Source organism: Lytechinus pictus, chromosome 6 (genome assembly GCF_037042905.1).
Source record: "Lytechinus pictus isolate F3 Inbred chromosome 6, Lp3.0, whole genome shotgun sequence".
NCBI lineage: Eukaryota > Metazoa > Echinodermata > Echinoidea > Temnopleuroida > Toxopneustidae > Lytechinus > Lytechinus pictus.
The window spans coordinates 8,447,772-8,456,034 of NC_087250.1; positions in this window are offsets into that span (position 1 = coordinate 8,447,772).

The window sequence follows — 8,263 nt, forward strand, 5'->3', positions numbered from 1 at the left end:
ACTTCGAATATTTATCAGATTTTAATGGAATTTTTGCTCATCACTCTAGGATATATTTAAAATTATTTTTAAAGGCCAGAGTATCCATTTAATCCCCTCATTTCATAAGCAACTTTTGCATGTTCCTAAGGGATGCATTTTTTTTTTGGTAAAATAACCATTGCTGGTCTTCTTTATTCATCAAACAAAATATATTCACAGTGCTAACATTTGCCTCCATTTCTGGAGGGAAATACATGGTTTTCTGGATTTCACATTTTCTTCTATCTGTAAACGATATCTTAATAGGTAAAACAAAATATTAAACAGCCTTTGAATCGTTATTTTCCTTTTGGATTCTTTTCCAGCGAAACATTTATAAATGGTGTATAAAGCATAATTCAAAATTATATATACATCATTTTTTTTTTGGATCTAAATGAAATTCCTGATAATAAATGACATGGCTGAAAATGAAAATTTGGAAAAATATATTTCTGTACATTTTCTTCAACTTTTTTCCAAGGGATGCATGGTTTATAGATTTTAGGGCCCCACACCTCTACCTAGCTTTGCGAATCTCAGTTTAAATTCACCTACATGCAGCAGAATGTTGAAAATTTTAATCAAAATCTGAAAGCAAATATCAAAGTTAATGAATTCTAAAGTATAGTGCATATTTCATGGAGACAGTTAAGTGCACGCCACCATACACTGGCGATTCCGGGTATATAGGGCGGTGCACATCCGGTCCGTGCCCCCCCCCCCCCGGCCCTCTTTCCATGAGCCTGAGGCGCAAGAAAATTTTGAGGGGAGTATGACATGCATGAGGGTCCTTTTTTTTGCTTATCAAGTTTCTCATTGTACACAAATACCCCCACCCCCTCCATGCAAAATCCTTGATCCACCCCGAGGGGAGGGGGTGGGGGAGGGCAGTGGCGTACCGTGGGTCACGGCATTGGGGGGGCACCAGCAAAAATTATGAGTCACTTATAGAGCGCGCGAAGCGCGCTCAGTTGCTAGGTATACTGACATAATAGGGACATTTAAAGGACAGTGTCATTAAACGGATATGTATCTCACTGATCACATAATGCGAGCGCGAAGCGCGAGCTGAAATTTTTGTATATATTGACCCCAAACGGACATTTTAAGGACTATGTTTTAGGAATGCATTAAGAGTATACATATCTCACCATAGTCATCTAATGCGAGTACAAAGCGCTTGCTGATATTGTTAGAATAATATACATCTAAACACATGAAGCACTTGTAGTCATTGTAATCATGATTAACATACGCATCTCACTAATCAAATATTGCGAGCGCGAAGCGCGAGCTGAAAATTTAGGAAAGTCAGACCTGAAGAGGGATATTTCAAGGCTTGTTTGTAGGAATTCACGTAGATCATACATAGTTCACTAACCAAATTATGCGAGCGCGAAGCGCGAGCTGAAATTTTTGTATATATTGACCCAAAAGAGGGATAAGGACTATTTATTTTTTTAAAGGGTTCCATTAAGAGTACAGATATCTCACCATAGTCATCTAATGCGAGTGCCAAGCGAATGCTGATTTTGTTAGAATTACATCTAAACACATGAATCACTTTTTGTAGTCATTGTTATCATGATTATCATACGCATCTCAGAAATCAAATATTGCGAGCGCGAAGCGCGAGCTGAAAATTTAGGAAATTCAGACCTGAAGAGGGGCATTCTAAGGCCTGCTTTTAGGAACTCACGAAGACCATGCGTATTTCACTAACCAAATGATGCGAGCGCGAAGCGCAAGCTGAAATTTTTTACATTCAGATCAGAAAAAGGGACATTTTAAGGACTGATTTTAGAAAATTCATGAAGAACAGACATATCTCACCAATCCACGAATGCGAACGTAAGTACGGACAGGAAATGGTTTATATTAAGACCTTAAAATCGGGCAATCACTTTAAGTAGTCATAAAAAAAAAGTATATGTCACTACATAAAACAATAATAATTCGAAGTCTAAGAAAATATATTTGTTGTATATTGACTTGAAAACGGGAGGGTTTAGTACAAGAAGATTATATTGTTAAACAGACAATGCGAGCACCAGGAACAATGAAGACTATAGGCCCTGTGCAAATTATTTTTCATAAAGTTATAATTTATTTATGTAATATAACATAAGATAATCATAATATAATATAACATTATAATTAACAAAAATTTCTTCTTTCCCACTACGTTTCTTTCCCTTTCTCCCTCTTTTTCTCCTTTTCCCCGTTTTATTTTTTATTTTTTGCCAGCCGATTGGGGGGGGGGGCACGTGCCCCCCATGCCCCCCCGTAGTTACGCCACTGGGGGAGGGGTTACTTACGACCATGGGTGTCGATCACGGGGGGGATGGGGGGGATATATCCCCCCCAATATTTCAAGTGGGGGAGGTGGCCTGTATTATCATCCCCCCCAATAATTCAGGGTAGAAAAATTGTAATAATGATGATGAAAAAATGAAAAGTTTGATAATGATGATTATATAGTGATGATTATAGTATGCCATCAATCAGTTTGTTTCCCCCGCAATTTGTGTATATTGTTATTAAATAAAAAAACATTCTTTTCCAGGGCTTTTAAACAGATGGGTGGAGGTTCAAGATGAAAAAGAATGAAATTATGAATGAAAGTTTATGTACCGGTATATGATATTTTTTAAACACATGACATAAAAGGACCCCGCCGAAAAAAAACTTTTGTTGATAGGGTGTTCCATCCCACCAGTGGTGAATAAATTAGTTTTAAGAAATCAATTGATTAAAAAGGGTGGAAAAATAAAAGGGTGGCAAGATAAGCAGGGAAACCTCCATGGACGTAAATCCTAGAGGGGTAGATCTTGAAAAAGTACAACAAAAACAACGTACTTTTCTCAGATTTACCCCTCCCCACATGCAAGTGCATGATGTTTGTCCCATTTAATCTACAACCCTTTTGAATATTAAACATTTTATCATGTGACCCCATCAGATACCTCTCATGAAAATATTGAGGTTCAGTGAGCTCAATATAATATGATCATATTTTTACATTTTTTTAATAAGTGAAATCAATTAATGGTTTCAGAAAGAATAATCATTCATTTCTCTCTAAAGCGTATCTTCGGATATGAACATCGGAGGGTTTTTTTCCCCATGTTATTCTTGTAATTGTTATGGACTTGAATAACTAAACTTGGTTGATTTTTTCTTATTTTGGCAAAAAAAAAATCTTTTTTTAGTTTGGAAAGGGATGACAGTTTTGCATTCTATATGAGCACACTCATGCGGTATGTTAATTTCATTTTAACACATATATTAGCTGATATTACACACTGATGATTCAAGAAGATGTTGGAGAAATATCATAACATGATCGACAGTTGAGTTTTGATTGTTTTTATGTTTGTTTTGTTTCATGCACTTATAAAATATTTAAAACGTGTTAAAATCCAGGGTAAAAATCGTCTGACGGTAAGCCCGATGGCGCACGAGAAGCCACACAGTTTGTAATTTGTGCTAGTCTTAATTTGTCCGAATCTGCATTTTATCATCACGCATTAAGAAGAAAAAAGATATTGCCAGTCGGGTTAGATTTAAGAGAGAAGTTGTTTACATCATGCTCAATAAACAGATCACTTTGTACATGGTCCAGACAATTTTTGTCATTTTTTTCTTTCGTATGAGTTTAGAATAGGCTCACTCAGTGGGGTAACTACGGGGGGGGGGGCATGAGGGGCACATGCCCATCCAAAAATGAGAAAAAGGAGAAAAAGAGGGAGAGAGGAAAGGAATGTAATGGGAAAGAAGAAATTATTGTTCATTATGATGTTAGATTATACTATAATTCTGTTATACTACATAAGACGCATTTTTCATAACTTTATGAATCATAATTTGATTAGGGCCCATGTCTTCATTGTTCCTGGTGCTCACATTGTCTGTTTAACTTTAACGAGATATATAATCCTGTGGGACTAAAACCTCCTGTTTTCAATATACTTCCTCGCACTTCGAATTACTATTTTATGTGCAATAGTATGCTTCTTTTAATGACTACTTAAAGTGATTGCCACAGTTTAAGGTCTTAATATAAAACATTTCTTGTCCGTGCTTATGTTCGCATTAGTGAGATATGTCTGTTCTCCATGAATTCCTAGCATCCAGGGGCGGAAATCTCTCCCAAAAGGTAGGGGGGACACAGGGGCGGATCCAGCCTTCGCCAATAGGGGGGGGGGGGGCGGAAATTTGTTTCAGCCATATTTTCCCCGATCGGCAGCTCGACGATGATTTGTGTTTGTTTCTTTGAAGGGGTAGTCCTCATTAGTCACTTCTTAGCTTTATTCTTATAAATTCATATATAATATCATATCCTTATTTATGTGATGCGAGCGCGAAGCACGAGCTAATTTTTTGGAAATTTTATGTATTTTTTCCTAAAATTTGAACATTCTGGGCAATGTTTGTTATCCTGAAAAAAATGTGTATGCAACTTACTAATTACTACAAACGCAAAGCGCGAGCAGAAATGAACTGATGGAAAAGATACCTGTTAAAGACTGCGTGCAGTTAGCATTTAACAATCAAATAATGCGAGCGCGAAGCGCGAGCTGATTTTTTGTGGACATTTTCACCTACAGAATGGAAATTCTAAGCACTTTTTGTAACTCAAGCAGAATAGGTATATAAGTAGACAATTGATGCGAGCGGAAAATTTCGAGATTTAGTCCTATAATATTTACTGAACGAGACACTCTATTCATGTTTTGTAAATCATGAAAAGGATGAGTATTAATAATGCGAGCGCAAAGCGCGAGCAGAAAATTTTTATATACGTTTTGAAATGGTACCTGTTGAAAAGGTACCTGTTAAGGACTGCTTGCACTTAGCCATGAAGGCGTTACATATTTCAACAATCAAAAAATGTGAGCGCGAAGCGCGAGCTGAAAATTTTTGAAAATTTCTAAAGAAAGAATGGAAAATTTTAATCAATTTTTGTAATCGTGAACAGGATAGCTATCGAGATTTAGACCTAAAAATTGGCCACTCTGTTCATGTTTTGTAAACAGATATAGGCTGATCGAAGGCTTTTTACCGTGTTTAAATGAAATAAATCAATCAAAATCCATGTTTTGTAAATCATCAAAAGGATGAGTAATAGGGGGTCTTCCTACAAAGCGCGAGCAGAAAAATTTTGATATTGTGATCTGAAACTGGATAATGATTTAAATAGAGAACAAGTTGAGTATTTGAATAAACATGCGCGCGCGTGTTTCATATTTAGACCTAGAAATCTTGGCATTCTAAATACATCTGTAATCATGAAAATCATGAAACTTTGATATTCCGATCTGAAAAAAGAGTCAATTACAGCTTTATATTTCAAGCACTTTGTAGGAAAATTGTAAGGTGGATATGGATCGCACTTAAAAAGAAGAGTTAAAATTTTTTCATTATTATTACTTTGAGTTTTGACATAGGACCGGGACATCCTTACAACATGTCATGAAAATGATGACTATCTTCCTATTCCTCTTGCTAAGCGCGAGATGAAACAAAAGGGACAATTTAATTATTCAATTAATATCATATTTATTAATGCCTAATGAGGGCGCGAAATCTGATATTATGGCATAAAAACTGGACATTTCACTTTTGTAATTATGAATAGGATGCATCAGTTAATATATTATTAACCATTAATGCGAGCGCAAATCGCGAGCTAAAATTTTTGATAAACTGTCATGAAAAGGGGGATTTTAAGTAGTTTGTTGTATAATCAATATTGAAACATACATAACTCGCCAATCAAAATGCCAGCGTGCAGCGCTAGCTGATTCGTCTTGACAATCAGACCTGAAAACGGATATTTTGAAAACTTTATGGGATACACGAAAATAATAGGTACCTGATAAATCAAAATTTGCGAGCACGCAGCGCAAGCAGCAAATGTTGATGAAATTATTCAGACCATAAAACTGACATTTTTACAGAGCACTTTTTAAAAATCAACTTGTAAATCACACAAAATAATGAAAGTTCGATTTCAGAGGTGAAATATGTTTTGTATACTGACTTCCAAACTTGATATTTGAGCTCCATATTGAACAAGATATGTAAATCACCTAACAGGCAATGCGAGCGCGAAGCACGAGCGAAAACTTTATAGTGGCACGAAAGATTCTTTTTACTTTCAAAGTCTTCCCCTCATCTTATTTTATGCAATCGTCGTTCTTCTCTTCTTTTTCTCCATTCTTTTCCCTCCTTTTTCCCTTTTTCCTTCTTTCTTTCCTTTTTTTTCTTTTTTTGCTCCGCCTATGGGGACAAGGGGCGGGGAAATTTGACATGAAAAAAAAAAGGTTATCATCCCAAAAGTACGGTCATCTTGTCCCAACTCGTCCAAAAATACATGTTTTATTTCGATTTAGGCCTAGAATGATGTATTTTTTACCATCATAAAAGACAAAAAATAGTAGGGGGGACATTTGATATTGTGTCCCCCCTACTATTTTGAGTAGGGGGGACACGTCCCCCCTGTCCCCCCTGGGATTTCCGCCCATGCTAGCATCAGTCCTTAAAATGTCCCTTTTTCTGATCTCAATATCAAAACTTTTCAGATCGCGCTTCGCGCTCGCATCATTTGGTTAATGAAATACGTATGGTCTTAGTGAATTCCTACAAACAAGCTTTAGAATGCCCCTTTTCAGGTCTGAATTTCTAAATTTTCAGCTCGCGCTTCGCGCTCGCAATATTTGATTATTGAGATGCGTATGTTAATAATCATGATTACAATGACTTCAAGTGCTTCATGTGTAATTCTAACAAAATCAGCAAGCGCTTAGCACTCGCAATAGATGACTGTGGTGAGATATGTAGTGGATTCCTTAAATATAGTCCTTAAAATCTCCCTTTTTGGGGTCAATATATACAAAAATTTCAGCTCGCGCTTCGCGCTCGCATTGTTAAGCGAGACAGGTAAGTATCATGATTACAAAAAGTTGATTAATGTCCCTTTTTACGTCCGAATATCACAAATTTTAAGCTCGCGCTTCGTGCTCACATTATTTCATCAGTGAGATACATATCTGTTTAATATATGGCACTGTCCTTAAAGTGTGTCTATTAGGTCAGTATACCTGGCAACTGAGCGCGCGAACCTAATAAACTAATTGACTCAAAATTTTTGCTGGTGCCCCCCTATGCCATGACCCACGGTACGCCACTGGGCTTACTTGTAACACAAATTGAATTTTGTGATTTTAGTGGGGGTTATATTGAAAGATCCCCATCCACAAGAATATTTGTGTCAATCATCCCCCCCCAACCAAGAATACCGATCGACACCCATGCTTACGACATAAGACATACGGGGATGTGCGGCAGGAATGGGTCGCTCTTTTGGAAGAAATTCCCGAACATTTGGCTATGGTTTTATGATGATTTCATATTTTCATATTTGTGCTTAAAAATAAGGTTCAGCCATTATTCTCTCCCATTTCTACTCAAACCTAACTGAGAAGAAGAAAAAAAACCTTCTTAGGATAGCAGGTCATCACCCCCCCCCCATGTATTACAAACTTGAATGTTTGCATTGATCATGATCCCCTTTTCATAAAGACTTGTAATGATAATAAATGCATACTTCTTCATTATCAGCCAATCAAAATGAATGATCTCCATTGCTTTAGGGACGCACCATATCCGGGAGGGGGGGGGGGCTGGAAGTTCCCTGGCCCCCAAAAAAACTTGACTTGCTAAATGAAAAAAAAAAAAAAAACAAACTTGGATCACATTTGAATGGTGCCAAAAAAAAAAAACTTGTCCCAAGGGAGTAAGGAAAAAAAACTTTGCTCAAAGATGAAAGGAAATAAAATTGCATCAACCCAAACTACCACCCCCTCCCCCTCCCCTGGGTATATATTTAATGGTGCGTCCCTTAAATTTGTCATTAAGTTAACAGGTTTTTTCCAACCCGGGCGGGGCGGGGGGGGGGGGACTTAGATTTGATTTGGACGAGGGTGTGCGGCTGAAGGTTCAAAATCCATACCCATATTTACAGGTCATTTTGGTTAAAAAGGTGCATGTTAGGGATCTATTAAAATTTGACGAGCAAAAAAAAGTTATCACCCAAAATTGGAGGAGAATATGAACCCGAACCCATGTTTAAGGCCAGTATCTAAAAATTGGGGGCATATGTCTAGGGATTTTCCAACATAAGACCATACCCAATGTTTAAGGATTTCTTCCAAAAAAGCGACAATATTTCCAG